At 44.2% G+C, this 22,571-nt stretch overlaps 1 long non-coding RNA gene across 3 annotated transcripts in view; it reads right to left on the bottom strand.

Annotated features, from left to right (window-relative positions):
• Nucleotides 1-1,722: 1,722 nt before the first annotated feature.
• LOC116657603 overlaps nucleotides 1,723-22,571 on the bottom strand; it is an 84,922-nt gene continuing 64,073 nt past the window's right edge. The window contains exons 2-5 of one of the 3 annotated variants that reach the window (XR_004312775.1): nucleotides 15,437-15,735; nucleotides 9,387-15,340; nucleotides 8,182-8,250; nucleotides 1,723-4,037 (exon numbers count right to left, since the gene is read on the bottom strand). This is a non-coding gene — a long non-coding RNA (uncharacterized LOC116657603). Of the gene's footprint in view, nucleotides 8,251-8,286; nucleotides 15,341-15,436; nucleotides 15,736-22,571 lie in introns of those variants that run through there. The other 2 variants (XR_004312774.1, XR_004312773.1) reach the window with 2 other exon arrangements.

Below are 22,571 nucleotides of genomic sequence, written 5' to 3'. Positions count from 1 at the left end.
GAGGAAGCCGCGATGGCTCAGGCATAGGTCGGGCTTCTTAAGTAGTATTGCCTAAGGTGTGAGATGAGCATCTTGTTCGGCCAGGTGCAGGGGGGCCTTTTGAAAGGCAGAGGTGGGTTTACAGCTCTGCAGCAGGGAGGGCGGAGGGTGAGTATACTGATACTGATGACGGAGCAGACCAACTGGCTTTGAATCCTGGCTGCCCTAATTACCCGCTGTGTGACCTTGGACAAGTTATTGAGTCCCTCTGTGTCCTTGGCTTTACCAACCTGAAAATGGAGACTAATAATAGTATCTAATTTTGGCATTGTCGTGAAGATGTTAGAAGTGCAAGTGTCTGGCACTGTGTTAGTGCTCAATGAATTTTAGCTAAAAAAGAAAACCAATTTAAAGGGATCCAGGATCCCATTTTCACCCTGGGAGGAGGGAGAGAAACGGGACTAACAGAGGATGCTGGATGGTGGTGCGGCAGGAAATCCAGTGAGGTCCCGGAGCCTGGGGCACGGTTACCGTCTTGCAGGAAGTATCATGACTGCCTCATGGGTAATATGGATCAGATGGAAATCTACCGGGCAAGTAATACGTATGTAAGAAGTATTTCGTTTATACAAACGTTGTATGAGTAATATATTTGGTCTTTGTCCCCGGGTCTTGGCACAGAGCTCCTAAAACCCTTGGTATCTCCTGAGTGATGAGTGTCTTTCGTTATTCAGAAGGATCCCCTTTAGATTACCCCTGAGTTTTTGCTCGTGAGGTGACACAGGGTGCATCTGATCACCAACGAGACCAAGTGATCAGAAGGTTGGAACTTTCAGTTCTATCCACTGACCTCCTAGAAGAGGAGTGTGTGTGTGTGCATGAGCAGGAGGGGCTGGAGATTAAGGTCTATACAGATTCTTGAACAACAAGATTTGATGAGATTTCAGGTTGGTTGGTAGGCACATCCACGTGCTGGAAGGGTGGGGACTCCGACTCCATGGGGACAGGGACTTCTGTGCTCAGGGCCCTTCTGGACCTTGCCCTACGTACCTCTTCATTTGGCTAGTTATTTGTGTCCTTTATGATATCGTTTGTAATAAACTGGAAATCATAAGTAAAGTGTTTCCCTGGACTCTATGAAACATTGTAACAAATCACTAAATCAAAGGAGGGAGCATGGGAACCCCTGATGTGCAGCCAAGTCGAACAAAGGTATGGGTAACCTGGGGACCCACTACTTGAGACTGGCATCTCAAGCCGGGGGCAGTCTTGTGTGACTAGGACCTTGACCTGTAGGGTCCGCACTCACTCAGGGCAATTGGTGTCAGAATCAAATTCCAGAGCAGGAGAAGTTCATTATCCACCCAGATTTCGTGGAGAAGTGGCCCATCCAGCCCAAATCTGTGAACATTGCTTCTCTGTGGCCAAAGAGTTGACCAGGACACTTAACCTACAGACTAGGGAGTGGTGTCTGGAAGCTGCAACATGGAGGCACCCTTTGCAGACTGAAGGCTAAAATAAAGCAGGCCATAGCGCTGGAAGGTAGCCTTCATGGTGTCAGGTTTTGAACCCAACAGTGTAGTCATTTGGGGGGAAATAAATAGAAAACACTGTATTTATACATATACATACATACATAGACACGTACATAAATGTGTAATTAGATATTTTGATGGATGCATTTTTTAAAGACATTTTATTTCATTTTTTAAAATCAAGTATGTTTAGTATTTCGTTGACACTTTCTGGGATCCTGTTGGAGGGAGGTAATGCCTCCTTACAATACTGTGAATAATTTGGTCCTTCATCAGACCTCTAAGCAAATGCACGGACAAGAAACAAAAATTGTTGCCAATAGCAGGAAAGCCTGAATGAAAAAACAGAAGTGGCACCCCTCTTCAACAGCAAAGTTGAGGATGAAGAAAAGTTGGACGATGCAACAAAGAGAAATTAAATTGGACCTCGGTTATGAGCACAGCAGATAATATTGAGAGCCAGGCGCCATATACGTCTTTAACGAAGGAGACCTGTAAGGCTCATAGCAACCGAATGACATGGGTATAATGTTGTCCCCACTGTATCAATGAGGAAACCGAAGCACCACTGGTGATGGGTGGTGAAGCCCAAACTGAAATCAGCCTGAAGACTGAGAATGCCATCATCACCATTACTGTTTCCTTTACCGAAACTAACATCAGAACTGCCCGCGTAAATCACTCGCACTTGGTTGATTCCAATGATTTCCTCCACTTGGGGTGAAATGTATATAGTTCACACTGCTTAGCGGGGGCTATATAATTCTAAATAAATCTTTTTGTGGTCTTCAGAAAGTCTTGAGCTGTAAAGCCCCTCTCAGATGTAGTAATTGGAAGAAACCTCGGCAGGATGGAAGCTGTCCTGGCACCGTGGTGACAACCCTGTTGCCCAGGCCGTGTACCTGGACAGCCTGCTTCATAGATCCACTGAGATGGCTCAGGCACTTCAGATTAATGTGGCCAAAGCCGGACTGTTACTTTTTCTAAGTCTGTTTTCAATTGGTGGCATCACCGTCCCTCTAGTCACTCAGACTATGAACCTGGGAGTCCCCATTTCTTCCCTCTCTTTTAGTCCCACACTCATGTCCAACTGGCCCTCAGGTCATCAGGTGCTGTTTTGTAAAGAGTCCCCAGAAGCGGCCTGGGCTCTACCCCTCTGCCACCACCCTGGTCCAGGCCGGTTCTGTGACTACTGCAGCAGCCGCTTTCCGACTGGAAATCCCACTTGGTTTTTGTCATCTTGCTTTTGTTTCTTGTCTTTTCCTTTTTAGTTTTATTTTTTCCTCTACAAACTGTGTTGATTTCTGTCATCTTTTGTGAAAGCTTGGAAGGCAGGCACCGTGACTGAAAATCAATTAGTAGCCACCTTGAAGATTTCAAAAGAAATTCTTAAATCTATATGAGACGATCAAAATCCATGACAGAAATGTGATTTTGGGGGAGGTCCTCCTTTTGCGGAAGATGAGAAATTTCATTTGGGGATTTTCCCCTGTAAATTTAATCCCATCACTTTCTTAGTTACATAAAAAAAATCCTTTGGGATACAACTGACCTTGCATCCATGCTAAAACAGTATTTGAGAGTTGTTACCTCTTTTCTATTTAACTGGCTTCAGTAGACAAGCACGTATTTGCTAGCCGCTGTTTCCTCATTCTTGAGTATTTACCTCTGAATGCTGTTTCGTTTTTCTGGCAAGGGGCTTCAGGTATTTTATTCAGGTTGGGTCTTTGCATGTTTGAGAGAACCTTTCTGGTGATTTCTCCCCACATGTCAACTGGGCTGGATGCTGGTGCCTTGGAAATGATACTCCATTGTTTGCTACCATTTACTGTGGGAAAGTGCAAGTCTGAAGCCCATATGTTATTTCTTACATAGACAACTACAGGAATATTGCCCCAGTATTTCTATGCGTAAATCTTATTTGCCGAAGGAAAAAATAAAAAAGGCCAGTCCCTATTTTTAAATTCTCTTTATTTAGATCCAAAATCTTTTTTCTGTTATCTGATGGTGTGTCTGCACCTTTGGAAATGTCCACCATTTGTTCTTGTTTCCTCTCATGATTTTTATCATGCTACCGTTTCCTCTGAGTGTAGTGGGGGAGGGGAGCGACTTTTCTCAAGTTCATCTTCCACTTTGCCAGTTCTCTGAGCTCTGTGTGGCCTTATCTCCTCCGAGCCGCCTCCAAAGTGGCTTCTAATTTAATTATTGTGTTTCTCATCTTTAGAAATCCTTCCTAATCCAAAATTAATTTCTTATTGTGACTGCTTGTTCCTGTTTTATAGATTAAAAAGACTTCTCGGGTCTTGTTGAGGTCACAGATCAGATATCTGAAAAACGTTTTCCTCCCTCCTCTCATCTTCCTCCTTTTCCTGTTCCTTCTCTTTCTTCTTTTTCGTTCTGCTGTGAATGAATTTCCCGACTCTGTAGAGAAGCTCTCTTCCTTTGAGCTGCAAATTGGCATACACCTCGTGCTGCTTCTCATATTTGCTTAAATTCTTATAAAGAGGGACGTACAGGTCCACGCTTTAAGAGAAAAAGAAGAGACAGCCAAGGGATCATCTGTCATGGCCAAGTTTAGGAATCCAGAAGCTTGTGTATGTGTTGGGGGAAAGGGAGGAATAAAGGAAGAAGGGGAGACTCTGGTAGCCCCGCCCTCCAGGGGGCTTCCTCAGAGACACTAGAAACAAAACCCAGGGACTCTCGAGTGCACCTAGGAGCCAGATGGACAATGCGTAAGGGAAGGCAGAAGTTATTTCCACCAATGTAATTTTACTGAAGGCAAGCTCGTGTGCCTGCCACACCATGAGGCCAAACAAAGTGAAACATCAAAGTCTGGAGCAGAGAAAGGTTTACCGCAGGGCCAAGCAAGGAGGACAGGGTGGCTTATGCCCAAGAAAACCCTGAACTCCTGGAAGGGTTTCAGCAAAGCATATTTAAAGGCCAGATAAGGGAAGGGGGTCGCAGGGTATGTGATCAGCTTCGTATAATTCTCCGATTAGTTGATGTCAAGGTAAGGGCGGTCAACACTGTCAACCCCGAGGTGCCAGAAGGCATGGGGCTATACGTTTTCAATCATCAAGTATTTAATTTCTTCCCTTCGGTGGTGGTTTTAAACATCGGAAAAACTCAGGAAATAGACATGAGAAATAGACATGAGATACTACTGTCTGGGTCCTTCAGAGAGGAGCTACAGTAGAGAATATGGGAAAGGGCTCTGACCCTGGAAGGTTCCACAAGGTCCTGCTCAGTTACAGTAGGATCTCACCAAACCTCTATCTGCAAGTAGGTTTTTACTCTATCAATACCTGTTGAGAGTTGGTTTGGCTAGGAAGTTATGAGTTTGAGCTTTTAAATCCATCTTCCCATCCTTAGAACCTAGGCAGGCTAGTTCAAAGCTTAGCACTCCCTTGAATTACACTCTGAAAATAGATTCACTTACACTATTCTGGGTGCTGAGTTGCAATGGTGAGGAAACAGGCTTTGCCCTCATGGGCTTTGTAACCACAGGGCAGCAGGCAGAGGTTACTCCAATCATCGTATTAGTAAATGCAAGGGAAGGGTAACCGCAAACTGAGAGTGTGTCACTGGGAATGGGGCGAATGGGGAGGGAGGTCAGGGGATGCTTCCTGGAGGAAGTGGCATTTGAGCCTTGATTCGAAGGATGAATGGGGACTAAGCAAGCCACAGCGGGCAGGGTGGGAAGAGCAAGCCAGGCAGAGGGAACATGTGCAAAGCTCTGCGTGGGCGGAAGCCTGAACTATTTGAGGAATCCTGAATTAAAAACTGTTTCTGTGGTTGGAGAGTGGGTGGGAGAGATGGGGGCTGGGGAGTGGTACCAGATGAGGTCAGAAGAGTTGGCTGTGTCATAGTTCAGGGCAAAGGGAGCCCCGGGAGAGTTTCTTTGAAGGATTGAGCTGAAATGGGTGATGGCACAGTCAGCTTTGCCTTTTGGACAAGTAACTCTGGAAGCAGAGGATGTCCAGGCTGGGGGAGGGGTTGGAGGAGGGGCAGATTAAAGAAGATGGTAGGACCTGAGATGTGAGCCCACTGTTCCCCTGTAGTTGTGCCCACGGGGGGTGTGCCCACTGGTGAATGGAGTGGTCTGTTTTAGTTTTTGTTTTTCCTGTGTGAAAGCACCTTATGTAGGGTGGTTTGTCCAAGTGGGTGTTGGGACAGACAGGGGAAATCAGTGTTTATTTGGGCTTGTTGATCTGACTCTCCTTTATAGGGTGTGGGAGAATATGTCCCTTGGTGGAATCTATGGGTTTGAGTCCACCAGGTTGGTCATGGCCCAAGGAAGCCTGTCTTGCAGGCTATTCCAGGCACCCTCCAGGGCTCTGGGAAGGGAACAGGAGCCCAGTCTCTCAAGCCACTGCTGCCTGGAGCCCACACCCTGACTTAGGGGGCAGAGGCTGGCGGCAGGCTCTACCACATTCTCCCCTTCCCTGCCCCAACATGGCACCTCTCCAGGAAGGGTAGTCCCCTATCAGACCTCAACGAATTCCTTTCACTGGGCAGAAATTTCTCAAAGCTGCTGACATGTCAATTACACCCCATCTGTATCCTCCAATAGGTACTGGTGAGTGGAGGTGCTGGAAAGCTGTGCTCACAACCTTGAGAATTATGAAGAGAAATATTTCTCTTGAAACACCTCTAAATAGCCTTTTCTAAAAGGTAAACTAGTTTATTCGGCTCAAAACAGGGAAGGAGCATGCCGGCTTTCTTCCTTCAGTGAGTAGTTTTAAAATTTTTTTTTTATTTTTTAAAGTCTGCTACTTTTTTGGAGGAAAATGCTAGGTGGATTTGGAGTTGTTTGGGGAGCTCACTTATGAATGGCATTTCCTCTTTCATCAATGCCTGTTCAGGCCACAAAGGGTTAATTTAAAATGGCCTGATTCTCCCTGCAGGGAAGCACTGCCTTGGAGATACAACTAATTATACCAGCTCTGGGAGATCTCTGAGCTCATTTCAAGGTAGATCAGAGATGATTTCTGAAAATGTATTCATTGCTGAGTGGCTTTCATGGGAGAAGTGAGGGAGGGGACGGACGGTGCTTCCTCAGGACTAATTGGTTGTTTGTGTGCAATGAGAAACATAGCTCTTGGAATCTGTTCTAGGTTTTAATTTTTTATTCTATAGCCAAGATCTGTTATTAGTATAAAAATTCAATAAATTAATGGACTCTGCAAATCAGTATAAAATGATTAGTAGGTCAGAGGGAGGCCAGCCAGGGCAGGGAGGAAAAGGCAGGGGTGGGACTGAGGAGGACTGAAAAATAAGGTACCCATCTTAGGGGACGGCTGCCACTCACCTCTGGCTGACTTCTGCCACGTGGGAAGACGGGCTTCGTGTTGCCCTGTCTTCCAGTTTTTTCAAAAGAGGCTGATTTTTGCGTGGAATTAGTTGGCAGCTAAATTCACAACATCTCTGCAGGTCACAGAAGATGTAAATGATGTAGTCCACTTGCTGGCAACCTTGGGTCTAGACTATGAAGTAATTATTTTATCTCAGTGATTTACATCTCCTGGGGGGGAGGATTTACTTAGTGATTTTATCTCCAGTGAGTTACCCTCACAAAAAGGGAGAAGATTAAATTTTGGGTCCCCATACCTTGGGACTTTGTTTCTCTTTTCTTATTGGGAGGAGACTGGCATTTTCAGAACCCTGCTCCTAAAGGATCCTATGATCAAAGTGGGAAAATATAATCCATGTCCAACCATTGACCCAAGCAGAGAATGACCACCAGGGAAACCACCAAAGTGACCCCTGAGGGCTGACAGTCAGCTCCCACCTATCACTTTCCCAGCCCCACGTGGTGTCCAGTGGAAGCTGCCATGTAAGGTTGTATAGGTTGTGTACTGTTCAACTGTAGAGGGCCTCATTCATATCATAGACTATGTGAATGGCACGCTGTGGGGTTGTGCAGTGTTATCACACAAGCCCTGCCAGAGACCAGATGTCACATGTTCCAGAAGAGGCAGTGATGTCACATTTGCCTGAATAGTAGGGTGTAATAAAAAAAAAAAAAACTTTAATAGCGGTAACTAAGAAAATAGAGAAAACTAACTTTTGTACAATATAATAAGTGTAGACTTGAGAAATGCATGAATCTAAATGGATGGTGAGTGGAGGGAGAAATGGGTGACTCCTGGGAGGGGCATTCTTCAGGTTTCACAAGGAGATGGACAGAGAGCCTTAACCATTAGGCAGGGTGGAGGAGAGGGGAAAGAGGTAACCATTTTCTAGTTCTTAAGATGCCACTTAAAACAAAGGGGCAATTTTTCCCCGACCTATTTGGAGCCCAAGAAGTAGGCAGAGTACTTTTCTTAACAGTAAGAGCTCTTGAGGGAAGTACAAACAATGGACTTTGAGAGTGGCTTGGTAAGTCCCACCCTCAATAAAATGAAAAAATTTTCACTTATTGAAGTGAATGAGGTCAGATGTCCCAAGGGGCTTCCAGCGCCACATAGAAACATTTATCAGATGTGGAAACATGTTCACAACATATTGTTAAATGAAAATCAGTCTATAATAAGATGCTATGAACAGTGTTTGTTTAAAAAATGCATTCTTCTTTCCCTCTCTAAAAAAAAAATGAGTTTGTCTTGCGAATAAACAGATGTTTAGAAAATAAAAGGTTACCAAGGGCATTCACGAAAATGCTTACCTGGCTACAACTGACTTCTTGTATTTTGCATTTTTCTTTTTCTCAGGGTGTCTGCATTAAGAATTATTACTTGAGGAGTAAAAAAAAAACACACACACAATGAATATAATTCAGTATGAATATTCCCAATGCGAAGTTTTGAATAACATGCTTAATAACACAGAAAATGAAGATGATATGTGTTCAGTGAAAAAAGTAGATGGTAAGATTTGTTACATGTGGAACGATGCCGTGTTTATAGCAGTTTATGGGTCCGTGCATCTGTGCGCAGGAAAAAACAGTGGTTGTCACTAGTCAGTAAGCCTAGGGATGATTTCTTATTCTTTTTTTTTTCTGTATTTTCTGTTATAACAACTATAATTAATCTTGCAATAAATTTTTTAAAATAAGAAAAATTTCTGTTATATCTATATTACGTTTACTGTATTTACATTGCACATTTATTATAGCTACGTTCTATCTACATTTGTATTATTATAGCTACATGATGTTATATTTAATTGCTACTTGGTAACTAAAATTATTTAAATATGAATACCCACAGGATATCAGCAAAAGCATACAGGTCAGGAAACATCTCTGTAAACAGTTTTGTAAGACTTTACAACTTTAAACTCTTCATATTCATTTTTTTGTTTGTTTCCTGACTATTTCCATGTGGTAATTGCAGTAAAACCCTGAAAACAGCAATAATGAGAAAAGACTGGTTTGATCATGTCATTGCCCTGCTTAGAAACCTTCCGTAGCTCCCTACTGCTGTAGAATAAAGTCCAGACTCCCTTTGCAGACTTATAAGGCCCTCGATGAGCTAGCTTTGCCTACCTCTCTGGCCTCTGGTGTCCCCTGACCTTGGTCCCTGTGCCACTCCAGCCACGCACCCACCCTCTCCCCAGCCATCTTGGACTCCCGCCGGAACACCCTTCTTCCATGCCTCAAAACTCCCACACAGGGTTGAGGTACCAGCAAAACGTCTCTTTCTTTCAGCTCTTTCTGCTGCCCTGTTCAGTCATTCTTATTTATATATTCTCTCAGCACCTTGTGTGTCCCCTATTAAAGTACCGTGATGCTGTTGTCATCTCTTGTTTAGCTGTCCCTGCTCCCCACGAGACTTGTGTCCTAGGCATATTGCTCACTGTGTATTCCTAATGCAAAACCACAGGTGGTGCATGAGGATTTGCAGAATGAGCGAAGGAGCGAAGGCTTACCTTTAGGGTAAGCAGTGCAGAAAGGGAGGACTCAGAGGTTCCCATCCATCACGCAGCCTTTAGGGGAGGGTGTGAGTTGCGCGGGTAGGTTACAAAGGATTCCAAGAGTCTAAAGCATCTTAGAAGAAAAGCTCAGTTGAGGCTTTGGTTAATCCTTGAAAGAAGAGCCAACCAGACAGAAGAACTGGAAAGTGCTCACTGGCCAGAGTGGCGAGGATAGAGTGAGCAGGGGTAGAGGAGGAGGGTGGTGAGGGAAATGGGAGTTGTAGGAAGTGACCCAGGAGAGATTTTAGGTCGATTGCAAAAGCCGTTTAGTCCATACTTGGAGCTTTAGGCAACATGGAGCCAGCCGAGATGGGTTTTGTTCTGCACGGTTATTTAAACAAGTGGATTTAACAAATGGAAACAATGCCAATTAGCTCTCTGTCACAGCCCCCATGCGACAGCCGTGCCGCGCTCCATGTCAAAGAAATCCCCAACATGCGAACAGCTCATTTGCTCTGAAGGACTCAGCTATTCCATTCGAAATATGTTACAGGAAACAAGCTTATAAACGGTGTTTACAGGCGGAGTCATTTGGGAGCCAGAGCATTTCTGTTTTGCTGAAGCTCTTTAAAAAATTTATAGCAAGATCAACATTATAATGCCAATAAAGGGAATTTGTAAAAACCCAAACAAATAAAAAAATGTAATCACCAGTTGAACACAGGAGGATACAAAAAGTCTTGTGCTACAGATTTACTGGTGGAGAGGGAGAGTTTCTTAAAAAAATTTTTTTGATGAAAATAATACATGTTCATTATTTAAAAATGAAAAAGGAAAGGAAGAAACAAAGAAAACAGAGAGTACAAAATAGCTTTTAATGAAAAACCATCTTCTTGCCCTACCCCTTCCTGCTCTCAATCCTGTTTCTCAGAGGCAGTTTTAACCCGTCTTCATTTTTTTTTCCTAGCGGCTACCCTCACATCTCTAAATCACATGCAAAACTTGCTACTCCTTGGTTTATCAACCGTAGGCACTACCTACTGACTGTCAGCTCTGATGAACAGGCATTTTATTCATCTTTCACTGTATCCCATCTTCTCTCTCTCATCTTCCTGCTATAATTACCTTATTATATGGAATTGCCGTTGCAATTTTAGGAATAAACTTACACCAAAATTTTACATTTGAGGCCCTTGTAAATGTGAAGCATCTGATAGCCCCAGAAGGAGGAGGTCAGATGGCCATGGGAGGGGTGAATTGACAAAGTTTTGGGGGCAACAATTATGCCTCCTTTTCTCTTACGGTCCATATCTGAAGCACCGGCAGATTCTCTTGGCTCTGCTTTCAAGACACAGCCAGAGTTTTTTTGTTTGTTTGTTTTATGTGTGTGTGTGTCTGTGTGTGTATATTGAAGATAACACTGATTTATAACATTTTATGTTTCATGTATACAATATGTTTCTACTTCTGTATATGGTAGTGCTCAAAAAATTAAGAACTACCATATGACCCAGCTGTTCCACTTTATCTATCCAAAGAATAAGAAACACATCCAGAGTTCCACAGCATCTCCCGCTGTCCGTGGTGCTTCGGTGTCGGGCAGAGCCCTGTCTTCTCTTCCTGGATTATCGCCTTCGCCTTCTGATGGGGCTCCCACTTTCTGCTCTTGCTTCTCTGCAGAGCAAGCCTTTTCAAATGGAAGCTGGAGTATGTCCCTTCTCTGCTCAGAAGCATCCCATGACTCCCCACTTCACTCAGAGTCCCACTCCCCGCCGCACCTGGACCCCAGCCCCCGCCCCGATTTTGCCCCTGACCACTTGGCCCCTTGCGCACTCTTCCTCACTGGCCTTGATGTTCCTGGGCCAATCCAAGCACACTCCCACCTCCGGTCCTGTGCACTTTCATCCGTTGTCTGGAATATTCTTCCCCCACCAATCTGCATGGCTCACTCCCTTTCCTGTGCAGCTCTGGAGGGAGTAGTAATAAGTACATGAGATGCTCAGGGCAGACCATTTCTTGAGGAAGTCTGGCTGGGGAGGAGGGAGGAAAACGGGGTACTAGGAAGAGACAGGTTGGGGGGAAGCTTTTAACAATAAAATGGCCCCAGGCATGCTTTTTTTGGTTAAAGTAGAAGGAGCTGTGGGAAAAAAGAGAGGCTAGGCATCGAAGAAAGAGAGAAACGTTAATGTGGAGAGAATATCCCCAAGGAGGCAGAGGGCGCAGATCAAAAGCATCAGTGGATGAAACAAAATTATTTTAATATTAAATATTAATTATTGCTTTAACAAGTTCATGCCTGAAAGCAGTAATTTTCTCTCTGAAATAGAAGGCAGGGTCTAATCCTGGGGGACTGGGCTAATTTAGGGGGCAAGAGGAGGGGGCTTTGTGGGGCTGAAGCACACCAGCTGCTGAGGGGAGCAGGAATGGGAGATGATTGGGGGTATATAAAAGCTTTGCCCTGCCCGCTGAGGGCCAAGCAAGGCTGGAGACCTTGAACTTGAAGGGTCCCCCTATATCTGCTTGCATGGTTTATTTTTTTCCCCTAATAATGCTCAGCCGTCCTTTAATGATAAAATAACAACAATAAGTAACATTTAGTGGAGGACTATCATTTTCCCCATTTTATTTTATCATTATTTTTAAAGTTTTTTTAGGGGGAAGGTAATTAGGTTTATTTATTTATTTTCTTAATGGAGGTACTGGGGATTGAACCCAGGACCCTGTGCATGCTAAGCATGTGCTCTACCACTGAGCTATACCCTCCATCCCCCACTCTCCCCATTTTAGAAATGGGGAAACTGAGGCACAGAGAGGTTACACAGCCAGATAGTGGTTGTCTTAGTCAGGGTTCTCCTGAGAAACAGAACCAGTAGGATATAGCTCTCTATCTCTCTGTCTCTATCTCTTTCCCTCAGCTACAGGGAAATCACCGAGGAAGAGGCAGACATAGAAAACAATGAAGAGACACGTCTTCCAGATGAGGCGGAAGGGAATGGAATACTCTCTGAGGACAATGAATGATTGATCCACATGATTACAGAGGCTGACAAGTGCCAGGCTCTGGGCTGGCAAGCTGGAGACCCAGGAGAGCCCATGTTTCAGTTTGAATTCAAAGGCAGGAAAGAACCAGTGTCCCAGCTCAGTAATCAGGCAGGAGTTCCTTCTTAGTCAGGGAGGGTCAGCCTTTTTGTTCTATTCAAGACTTCGACTGATTAGATGGAGCTCACCCACATGAGGGAGGGCAATCTGCTTTACTCCGCCTGCCTATTCAACTGTCAATTTCACCCAGAAACAGCCTTGCAGACACGCCTGGAATAATGCTTGACCAAATGCCTGGGCACCCCAAGGCCCAGTCAAGTTGACACATAATCTGAACCATCACAGTGGTGGAACCCAAATCCTAACCCAGGCGATCTCCACCCACTGGAGTCCAAAGTTGAAAACCTGCTGGGGTGGTGAACAACAGGCTGAGATACTGAGGAATGGTTGATGTAATTCCCCAAGGAAAATGTAAGCGGAGACATACTAGTACTGATGGTGTTATTAATAGTAATTCATATTTTTGGAAGTGAAGTCAGGACTGGGAGGTAGTAGAAGCCTCTGGTGGATGTGTTAGATAGGGTATAGGCTTAGCTGCTGTAACGAGTGGAGCTGAAAGTACAGAGGCTTCAATAGAATGAAAGGTGATCTCTTTCTCCCATGACAGTCTACAGGTGGGTAGGGGGGTTTTGCCAACCCCAATACACGGCTCCATCTCTAGGTCCGGCTCTTCTAGTTGCGCCCACCTCCCAGACAGAGGGAAGAAGGGAGGCACAGGGCAGTGCAGGCTTGCCCTCTTTACAGCCTACAAGTGGACCATCCAATACGGTAGCCAAAAGCGGTTACTGAGACTAAGGGAGTGAATTTTATATTTAAATTAATGTTAACTAGTTCAAATTGAAATTAAAAAAGAATACTCTGTTCAGTTATTGGAAAACTTAAGTGTGTTTGGAACAACTTGGATCTATGAATATATACTTTTTCAACTGTGAATTTTATGAAGTCTAAATACAGATCAACTGTTTTGAGTGAAAAGCTAGCATCATTATAGAGATTGCTATAAATATAAAATATCCACTGGATTTTGAAGACTGAGTATGGGAGAACGAATGTAAAATAGCTCATTACTAATTTAAAAATATTGATTACATGTTGAAATGGTAACATTTTGAATATGTTGGGTTAAATAAAATATATCATTAGAGCGAATATAACCTGTTTCTCTCTACTTTTTGAAAATATGCCTACTGGAGAGTTCAAAATTATGCGGCTCACGTTACATTTCTATTGAACTGTGCTGGTCTAGAGTCCTGGAAAATGTACATAGCACTTAAGCCGGCATCCCATTGGCCAGAAATCAGTCACGAGATAATTACCTTCCTGTTTAGAAGAGAAGCACACATGTAATTCTTCCCAGTAAGTGTATAGACACCATTGCGGAGTTGCACTTTAAATTTTGATAGTGCATTTGAATTTCATACACATCACCGTATCATCCTTATTAGGACCAGCATAAGGCCTGGCTTAGTGTAGGTCCTCAACAAACATTTGTTGAATAAATATAGGAATAAATTAGGCCATTTGGATGAAGATAAAAGGATGGGAGGTAGAATACATAATTCATTCATTGAACAAATACTTTAATATTTTCCCTTCCGGGCACTGGCAATAGAGCAGTGAACAAAAGAGACAAAAATTCCTGTTCTCTGGAGGAGTGAGGCTTAAAATAATCATATAAGCCTGAAATAAATGATATGATGTTCATAATAAATACTATGAATAAAAATACAAGAGATTGGAGAGATTGAGAGAGACCGGGGAGGGGGGTGCATTTCTGATAGGGTGACCCAAGAAGCATCTTTGAGTTGGCAACATCTGTCCAGAGACCTGAGTGAAGCAGACAAGCTAGACTTGGAGATGTCTGGTGTAAAAGCATTACAGGCAGAAGGAGAAGGGAGTGCAAAGGTCCTGAGGCCAGAACATGCTAGTGTTTGTGGAGTAACAGCATGCAGGCAACGTCACTGCAGAGGTGAGGGTAAGAGTGAGAGAGACACAGACAGGATATGTCGGAACAGAAGGCAGGGGCCAAAAGATTTGGATTCCATCAGGCTTGATCCTCTGTGGGGAGGTGGCCACCAGAAGAGTCTTCTTCTTTGAAGTTGTTTAAAATTGTTACTGCATCTTTTGTGAGCTCTTCCTGCCACAAGAGGCATGGAGGTGTGCAAAGTATTATGAAGCTGGGCCGAGGCGGGGCGAGAGCCCGGCTTTCTCTGACTTCTGCTGAAGGGCTTTCAGAAATTGGTTTACTTAGCTGTGTTTAGCATGCCCACACTTTCTCTTTAGGTCGCTGAAGATGGAGCAGAGAGCTGTTTTGGGCTTCCTTCCAGACTTGGAATTAGTTTGTTTTCTGTCTTTTATCACAAATATCCTGCTGCCCTTTGCCAGTATTCCTGGTAATGGAACCTTTTTGTTTTGTTATATTTTAATCTGCTTAGTGCATGTGGCTTGTCTATCTGGCCCCACAAATCACTGGTTATCATCACAGTCAATGGTCTGTGTCCAGCCAATTTCACAGACAAACACCTCTCTCCTGGTCACGGTCCCCAACGTGAGGAAGTCTGATTTACAAAGTCAATAAAAATGCATTCAGGGAATTACTGGGCCTGCTGGCTTAATAGATGAGATTAAAATCTCCAAGTTTAGGACACTAAGAAGTCATTGAACATGCGTAAGGTGGCAAGTGGGTTATGGAAACGTCAGCTGGTCAGGGACGGGCACCATTGGAAGAGGACTTACAGGATGACGAAAGGACTAATTGATTATTTGCCTTCGGTGCCTTTCCCAGCATGACCTGGGGAACAGATAGCATCGTATATTTCACTGGTCACTTTGGAGAGCAGAAACTTTTCTTTTTTTTAGTGGAACACCATCTAGAACAAAAAAAGTAAGGCATTTTGTAAGGAATTTTTTTTAGATTAAAATTTTCCTCATTACCCAATGAACGCGTTCATTTTAGGCTGGCTTACCTGGAAGGCAGGAGGGAGTAAAGCAGGACTGGGGCAGAGGGAGAAACTGGGCTGTGATGCATCACAACAAAGGCCTCAGGTGATCCCTTGGGAGCTCTGGAGATGGGAGGAAGACATGCGACCAGGCCTTCGCATGCCAACGTGGACCAGTCATTAGACGCAGATGTCCCCGGGAAGTGCACGTGACCCTGGGTGAGTCCGCTCCTTCAGCTGAGGACAACTCCTGGAAAGTGTCTCAGAAACTGGGGGCAGGAGAGCCTCCTGGGAGCAGGGACCTGAGTGGTGCATCACAGTATCCACTACAGTAGACAGTTTAGAAAATAGCGAAAAGAAGAAAATAAAAATTACTCCATTTCACCGACCTGAGAAAAGGATTAACTTTTCTGTATATGTCTTCTCCATCTTTTATATCACGCGGACATGTGTATGTGTAAGAAACGTGTATTGTCTGTGTATGCGCACACATACACATATGCACCCACATATATATGGGTAAAAATAAATCATACTATTTCATAGTTTGCTTTTTCCTGAATATAGCATAAACGTTTTCTCTGTTAACACAGATTGAAATAGACACAGCTAGCCTTTTGTCCAATTTCATATCAAAGAATTTTCATTAAGGAAATAATCTGAGATGTACATACAAGATGTTTATTGCAGCGTTATTTATACTGGTTAGAAAAATCTAGAACAACCTAATGTCCAACAATAAGGATCTGATTAAACACATTATGGGATATCTCTACCATGGCCACATAATCAGATGTCTGTTTCAATGATGTGAGAAACTGTGCCCAATATATGGCTCAACACTGGGAAAAAATCCAGGATACAAAACACTAGCATTTGGTAGGAAAAAAGTATATCTACATTGGAAAAAAATAGTAGATTAACCACCAAAATGTTCCCAATGGTTATATCTGAACGATGGAATCACGATGCTTTGCTTTGCTTTTTTCTTTCTTTTCTTTTCTTTTTAATAGTTTTCTCGTTCCTTTTTTATGAATGTATTATTTTATAAATAGAAAAAAATTTAAAACATTTTTGGTTGGTGCCTCCATTTTTTAACAGTACTTTAAAAATGAAAATGGTAATTCATGCATATGGCAAAGTAGTTGATAAAAGAAAATGTTATACAATGAAAAGTTACCTCTGTCCCATTCCAGAAATCTCCCTCTTCCCCAGTTCTCTCCCTAAGAGGCAACCACTGTGAGCCATTTCTTTTACATCCTTGTCGGGATGTTTTATGTAATATATATACATATATTCAAACACACATGTGCACACTCATGCGTGTAAGAGAGAGAGCATACACTATGCACTACGTAACACCCCCCCAACTTGAAATGTATCTTGCAGTACTTTCCAAGTCACAACATAGAGATGAGCTTCATTCTTTTAGTGTCTCAGTCATGTTTTACACCCACCACCCCCCCAGACGGAGGTGGGAGTGAGTGGTAACTCACAGTAGATGTACAGAAAGTGTTTGTTGGATGAGTGAGCTTACTGAAGAGGTAAGAGAGGATTCCATCCCTCCCATGTCATCTAGAAGATGCTTCTCTGCGTTGTTTTCTGTCCCTACTTCTTCCCAGGTCCTCTCCCTCTAGTCTCTGTATGCACGCTCATCTCACCCTCAAAGGCAGGAAAGAAGGAAGGGAGGGGTGGAGGAGGGGAGATGGAAGGAAAGGAAGGAAAATGAAAATAGAAAATCTCTCAACCTGACTTCTTCACATCCTTCCTGGACAGCTGACTCATACCCCTGTTCGAGGCCAGGTGTCCTTCTAGGATATTCCAGTAAACAAAAACTTAAAAGTGTCTGCCCTCACGGAGTTGCATTCTAGTGACATTCGAGATGGACACTGAACAAAGATGTCAGATGCCAGTAGGAGCTCTGAGCACCGTGTTCAGTATCCAGGCCTCCTTGAGCAAGTCTCCACTACCCTCTGAGGGCACAGGTGGGCCACCCTGCTCTGGCCTGTGGCTTGTGGCCAGGGGGTGCCTGTGTCTTTCTCATCTTCCACAGGACCCCCCTCCTCTTGTGCACCCTGCTGTCCTGTCAATTTCCCCTGGATGTCTCAGGCCACCATTAATTGAGCACCAAGTTCTACATGCCTGATGCTGAAATAAGTATTTTATATCTATGAACGTGAATGAATCTTTTGACATAGGTACTGTTACTATCTCCATTTTGCAGATGATAAAACTGAGAATTACAGAGGAATCAGAAAATTTGAACCATGGCAGACTCTCAGGTGTCTTTAACATCTTAACATGACATGTTAAATATGTGTTGACAGATAGGCAACCATCACTTCTTAAAAGTTGGGAATCTTGCCTTTGGGGTAAATATTTATAGGATAATTGATTTTTCACTCACTGGCTCTTGATTTTTTTGCAACAGTTAAACTGATAATCAATTAAGTTATTTAGCATATTATTACTAGCACCTACTCTGTTCCAGGAACTTTCTAAGCTTTGGAGAGACAAAGATTAGGATGGACTGGTCCTCTGGTGGACCTAGGGGTGACGATGTAAACAACTGACCATAAGAGAATGCAGGTTGGATTACATCAAATGTAAAAGTAATGACAGTAACTTGGCCAGCAACATTTATTGAGTATCTGGAGAATGTGTTAAGCACTTTATAGGCACTGCCTGACAGGAGCCTCATAAGAATCCTGAGATTTTACAGGTGAGGAAAAGCAGACTTAGAGAAGGTCAGTCCCCTGCCCAGGGGAGTCTTGCCAAGATAGACTGTGGGACGATGCCCAGTCAGATTTAAATTTCAGAGACGCTTGTTCCATACTTAGACCCCCAAATTATTCATTGTTTATCTGAAATTCAAATTTCACTGTGTGTTCTGTATTTTTATTTGCTAAATCTGACAGCCCAAGCTCAAGTCATCCAACCAGCACTTGAACCCAAATCTGTCTCCCTTTAGGGATGGCTCTTGGGACCATCATGCACTATAATTGAACACAAGGTCAACAGCCGCAAGCCCTCAAATGCCCCCCAGCGTCAGATATTCTGCAGACTGTACTGGCCTTCTAGGGAAGGCACCAACCACAATGGTACAGGCCCTTAGAGAAGTTAGTGGTGTGTGTGTGTGTGTGTTTGTGTGTGTGCGTGTGTGCGTGTGTGTGTGTGTTCAGAGATGGAGCCAGGAGGGGCGGGGGAGTCTCGCCACCTCTGCCCTGCAGGTGCGAGAAGACAGCAGCGAAGCAGCCAAGTGAGTGGCTCATATCTGTGCTGCTCCTTCCGGAGGGAAATCAATGATTGAGTTAAAGCCTCACATGCCCCGTGCTGTGGATTGGGGCCATCCCAGCGGAGCTGCTCTGCTGAGCCTTTTTATAAACCAGCAACAATTTACACTCCAAATGAAGTCCTAATAAACTATCGTGCAGCCCTGCCAGGAGGAGGCCGGGTAAATACTTCTTTTTAATAAAACACATGTGGGCTGGTCTCAGCAGGGCTGGAACCGTTGTGCATCCGCCTCCTTGTAGCCTGGACCCCGGGCCCCTGGGGAGGGATCCCTGCACAGCCCGGCTGGGTAGGCTTTATCTGTTCTTATTTGCCCAGGTCTGTGCTCTGGGTCTTTCAGCTCCTGGGGTGAGAGGGGTCTTAGATTTCAGCCAGGACAGTCCCACACTGGGTGCTGGAATTCTAGGGTTTCTCGGCCACGTGTCCATGATTCCTCTCTGCTGCTCCCAGGAGACAGTGCTGCACGGTTATTGGAACTGGCCTGGCTGGAGTCTGACAGCTGGATTCATGTACCTCTTCCTAGCTGTGCGACCTTGGGCACATTGAGGCCCTCTGTGCCTCACCTTATCATTTACAAAATGAGGATAATTATAGTACCTATTATTTAAAGTTGTGGCACTATGCCTGCCTTAAGTGCTCAGTGATAACCATTACTGTGATTTTATTATTAAAGTGGCATCATATATAATGACTGGGACATCCTCAGCACATAATTAATGCTTAGTAAATGGTATAATCTTGATACTATTATATTTAGGATGACTGTGAGTATTAATAAGCTGTATCAGAAAGACCTTTATAACTTGGAGAAAACGTTATGTTGCTGTAAATTCTAACCATTGCTCTAACTTCATTTTAAGAGGAGCTAAATAAATACAAATTTAAATAATTTTAATGAATTTTAATAAATTTAAATAATAATGTTTGCCCCAATCCCAAATGTACCCTAAGTTTATGTTTGTCTCAGGAGAAAGTACACCAATTCCTCCAGCTATTCCTCCAGACATCCTCGCTCTTTTCCCGTCAAGCCTCGGGTTTAAAATGGGGACGAGAATCCTCATCTTCCAGGAGGGAAGACGTTAGTGTATATTAAAGTCCCCGGCATGTTGGTAGCACTCACTCTTCCCTCCTGTACCGTCCCAGCCCCCATGAGAGTAGAGTGTCATTGTCCCATTTCCTAAGAGCCAGCCTAGCTAGTGGCTCTGAGCACATAGGCTGGAGTCAGGTTGCCTGGGTCCAAAACTGGCTCCTGTTAAAGCTGTGTGACCTTGGGCAAGTTACTTAACCTCTCCTTGCCTCACTTACCTCACCTGTATAGTGGGAACAATAACACTGCGTGCTCATGTTGATTAACTGAGATGAACCAGGCAAGGCACAGGGCCTGGTGGATAGTAGGCACCCTGTCAATAGTCTTAGGCTGTTATTATTCCAAGTGAACCACGGAGAAATGGAGGCAATACTCAGGCCGAGGACACGATTCCCTAACCCTCTCTGGCCCAGCATCAGTCCGCCATCCTTGGCCTCTCCTCCCGCTAAACTGCTTCATTCTGAGCTTATGGTCTTTCCCACAAGAGCCACCGTTAACATCAACACTCTTATTTTGTCCCCCACCAACTGTTATTTCCTTTGGACTCAAGTGTAGGCCTTCACATGAATCCCTGTTTAATTTCATCTTGCTAGCTTTGTGCTGCAATTCCAATTGTTCAAGAATCTTTTGGATGCTCAGGCTGTCATCCAGCATTGGCCAGCTCTCCAGCTACCCTGGCTTGTGGACAAAGTGGACAAAGGAAGAGCCAGGGCCTGCGGTGGACCTATGTTTCTCCTGCCTGCCCAGAATTCAGGCCCACTTTTTGGTCAACTGCTCTTCAATATTCCTTTAGGGAATCACCCCTCCCCCATGGCAGAATTGTCAATCAAGGTGTCAGAGGAGGGTACAGGTCCCCTAGCTGGGCCAATCAGATTCTTTCTCTGAAAACATACTGTTGAGAAGAATGACATAAGGAATATTCCCCACATAAGAAAAAGAAGAAAAAAAGAGGAAAAAAAAAAGTCAGAGCTGGTTCATCCTGAGCAGCTACTTGAAGACATTGTTCGCTAGATCCTATTTAATGGCTCCTGAGTGCTGCCTTTTTCCTGTCCTGTCAGGGCCTGGTTCTTCTGCTGTGCCTTGGATGGCATGTATCAGGTATTTATTGCCACAAGAATGTTGTGTAACTAAACTATAATGGGCTGAGTTTTGTCCTCCCCAGATTCATAGGTTAAAATTCTAACCCTCAGTACCTCAGAATGTGACTATTTTTGGAGACAGGACCTTTAAAGAGGTGATTAAATTAAAATGGCGCCATTAGAGTAGGCCCTAATCTCATCTGAATGGTGTCCTTATAAGAGGAAATTTGGACACACAGAGCATCAACAGACATGCATGTGCACAGAGGAAGGACCATGTGAAGACACAGCCAGAGGGCAGCCATCTGCAAGCAAAGGACAGTGTCCTCAGAAGACACCAAACCTGCTGACACCTTGATCTTGGACTTCTAGATTCCAGAACTATAAGAAAATTAATTTCTGTTATGTAAGCCACCCAGTCTTGTGGTGTTTTGTTATTGTAGCCCTAAAAAGCCAATGAAAAGCCATCCCCAATTTTAATGACTTAAAACACTAATTGTCTAGTCAGCTTCTGAATCTGTGGATCACGTAGGGGGTGCTTCTGGTCTCTATTAAGTTCACTCATGAATATGTGGTTAGCTGAGGGTCAACTAAACAACTCTACTGGCCTTGGCTGGACCCTCTCACATGTCGGGGTGGGAGGGTCAGCTGGGATTTGAGTGAATTCTAAGATGACTTCAGGTGAGACAAATGGGGTGACTCAGCCATGTTCAACATGTCTCCTCCTCTAGCAAGTTAACAGGGCATGTTCTCAGGATAAGGGCAGAGGACAAGAGACAGTTGGAAATGCCAAGGCTTTCTCAGGCCTCTGCTTGTGTCACAAGTGCTAACGTCCCATAGGCCAGAGCAAGTTGCAGGGGTGGGAGCAGCTACAAAGTCACATTACAATGAGTATGGTTGCAGGGGGTGGTGAAGAATTGGAGGTACTGAATCAACTGCGTTCCATGAGCTTGTTCAAAACCTCCTGACAAATTAATTTTTCTGCCACCACACCCCCTGCCAGCCCCTTGCCTTTGTCCCACCTCCCAATTGGTTTTTGTTGCTTTAGAAGAGCCCTCACTGCTACAGAGCTGGGAGATAGAATGGACTTGTAGCTACGTCGGCGTCTCGGCAATGGAAGAGAGAATTTCAAAATGGAAGCCATGGTCAACAGTGCCAAACGGTGTAAGACAGCAAATGATATAAAGACTGATAAAGGCCTATTGGATTTAAGAGCAAGTGGGTTACCTGTCACCTTAATAAGAATGGTTTTTATGGGGAAGTGGGGGCAGAGGCCAGATCGGAGTGAGTGAAAAGGCGATGAAGGGGAGATTGTGAGTATGGACAACTCTTTGAAGAATCTTGAGTGATACCGAGCTGAGTGAGGATGTGGGGTTAGAGAAGAGTTTTTAAAATTTGTGTTTATAGATGGGGAAACATGCAAAAGAAGCTGGCAGGGTGCAAAGTCTAATTCTAAGCAACTGAACTAGGATGACCCAGCCCCGCCTCCACTGGGCAGGTCCCTTCCTTTGGCTGAGTCCAGGGATTCTTGTTACTCCCATTGGCTTTCACTTTACTGCATTAGCATCTAAAAGCTCGCCAGATGCCCCGACAGAAATGTTGCCTATCTTTACCAAAACTTTCCTGTCTCTGTTCTATTATACCATGTGAACATTTTCCCTCCCACCCCTTCACGATACCCCAAAACATGCTCCCCAGATGGGTG

The sequence above is a fragment of the Camelus ferus genome, chromosome 18, assembly GCF_009834535.1.
Source record: "Camelus ferus isolate YT-003-E chromosome 18, BCGSAC_Cfer_1.0, whole genome shotgun sequence".
In the NCBI taxonomy this organism is placed as follows: domain Eukaryota; kingdom Metazoa; phylum Chordata; class Mammalia; order Artiodactyla; family Camelidae; genus Camelus; species Camelus ferus.
The sequence above is the reverse complement of the archived record's forward strand: the minus strand, read 5'-3'. Positions and strand labels throughout refer to the sequence as shown.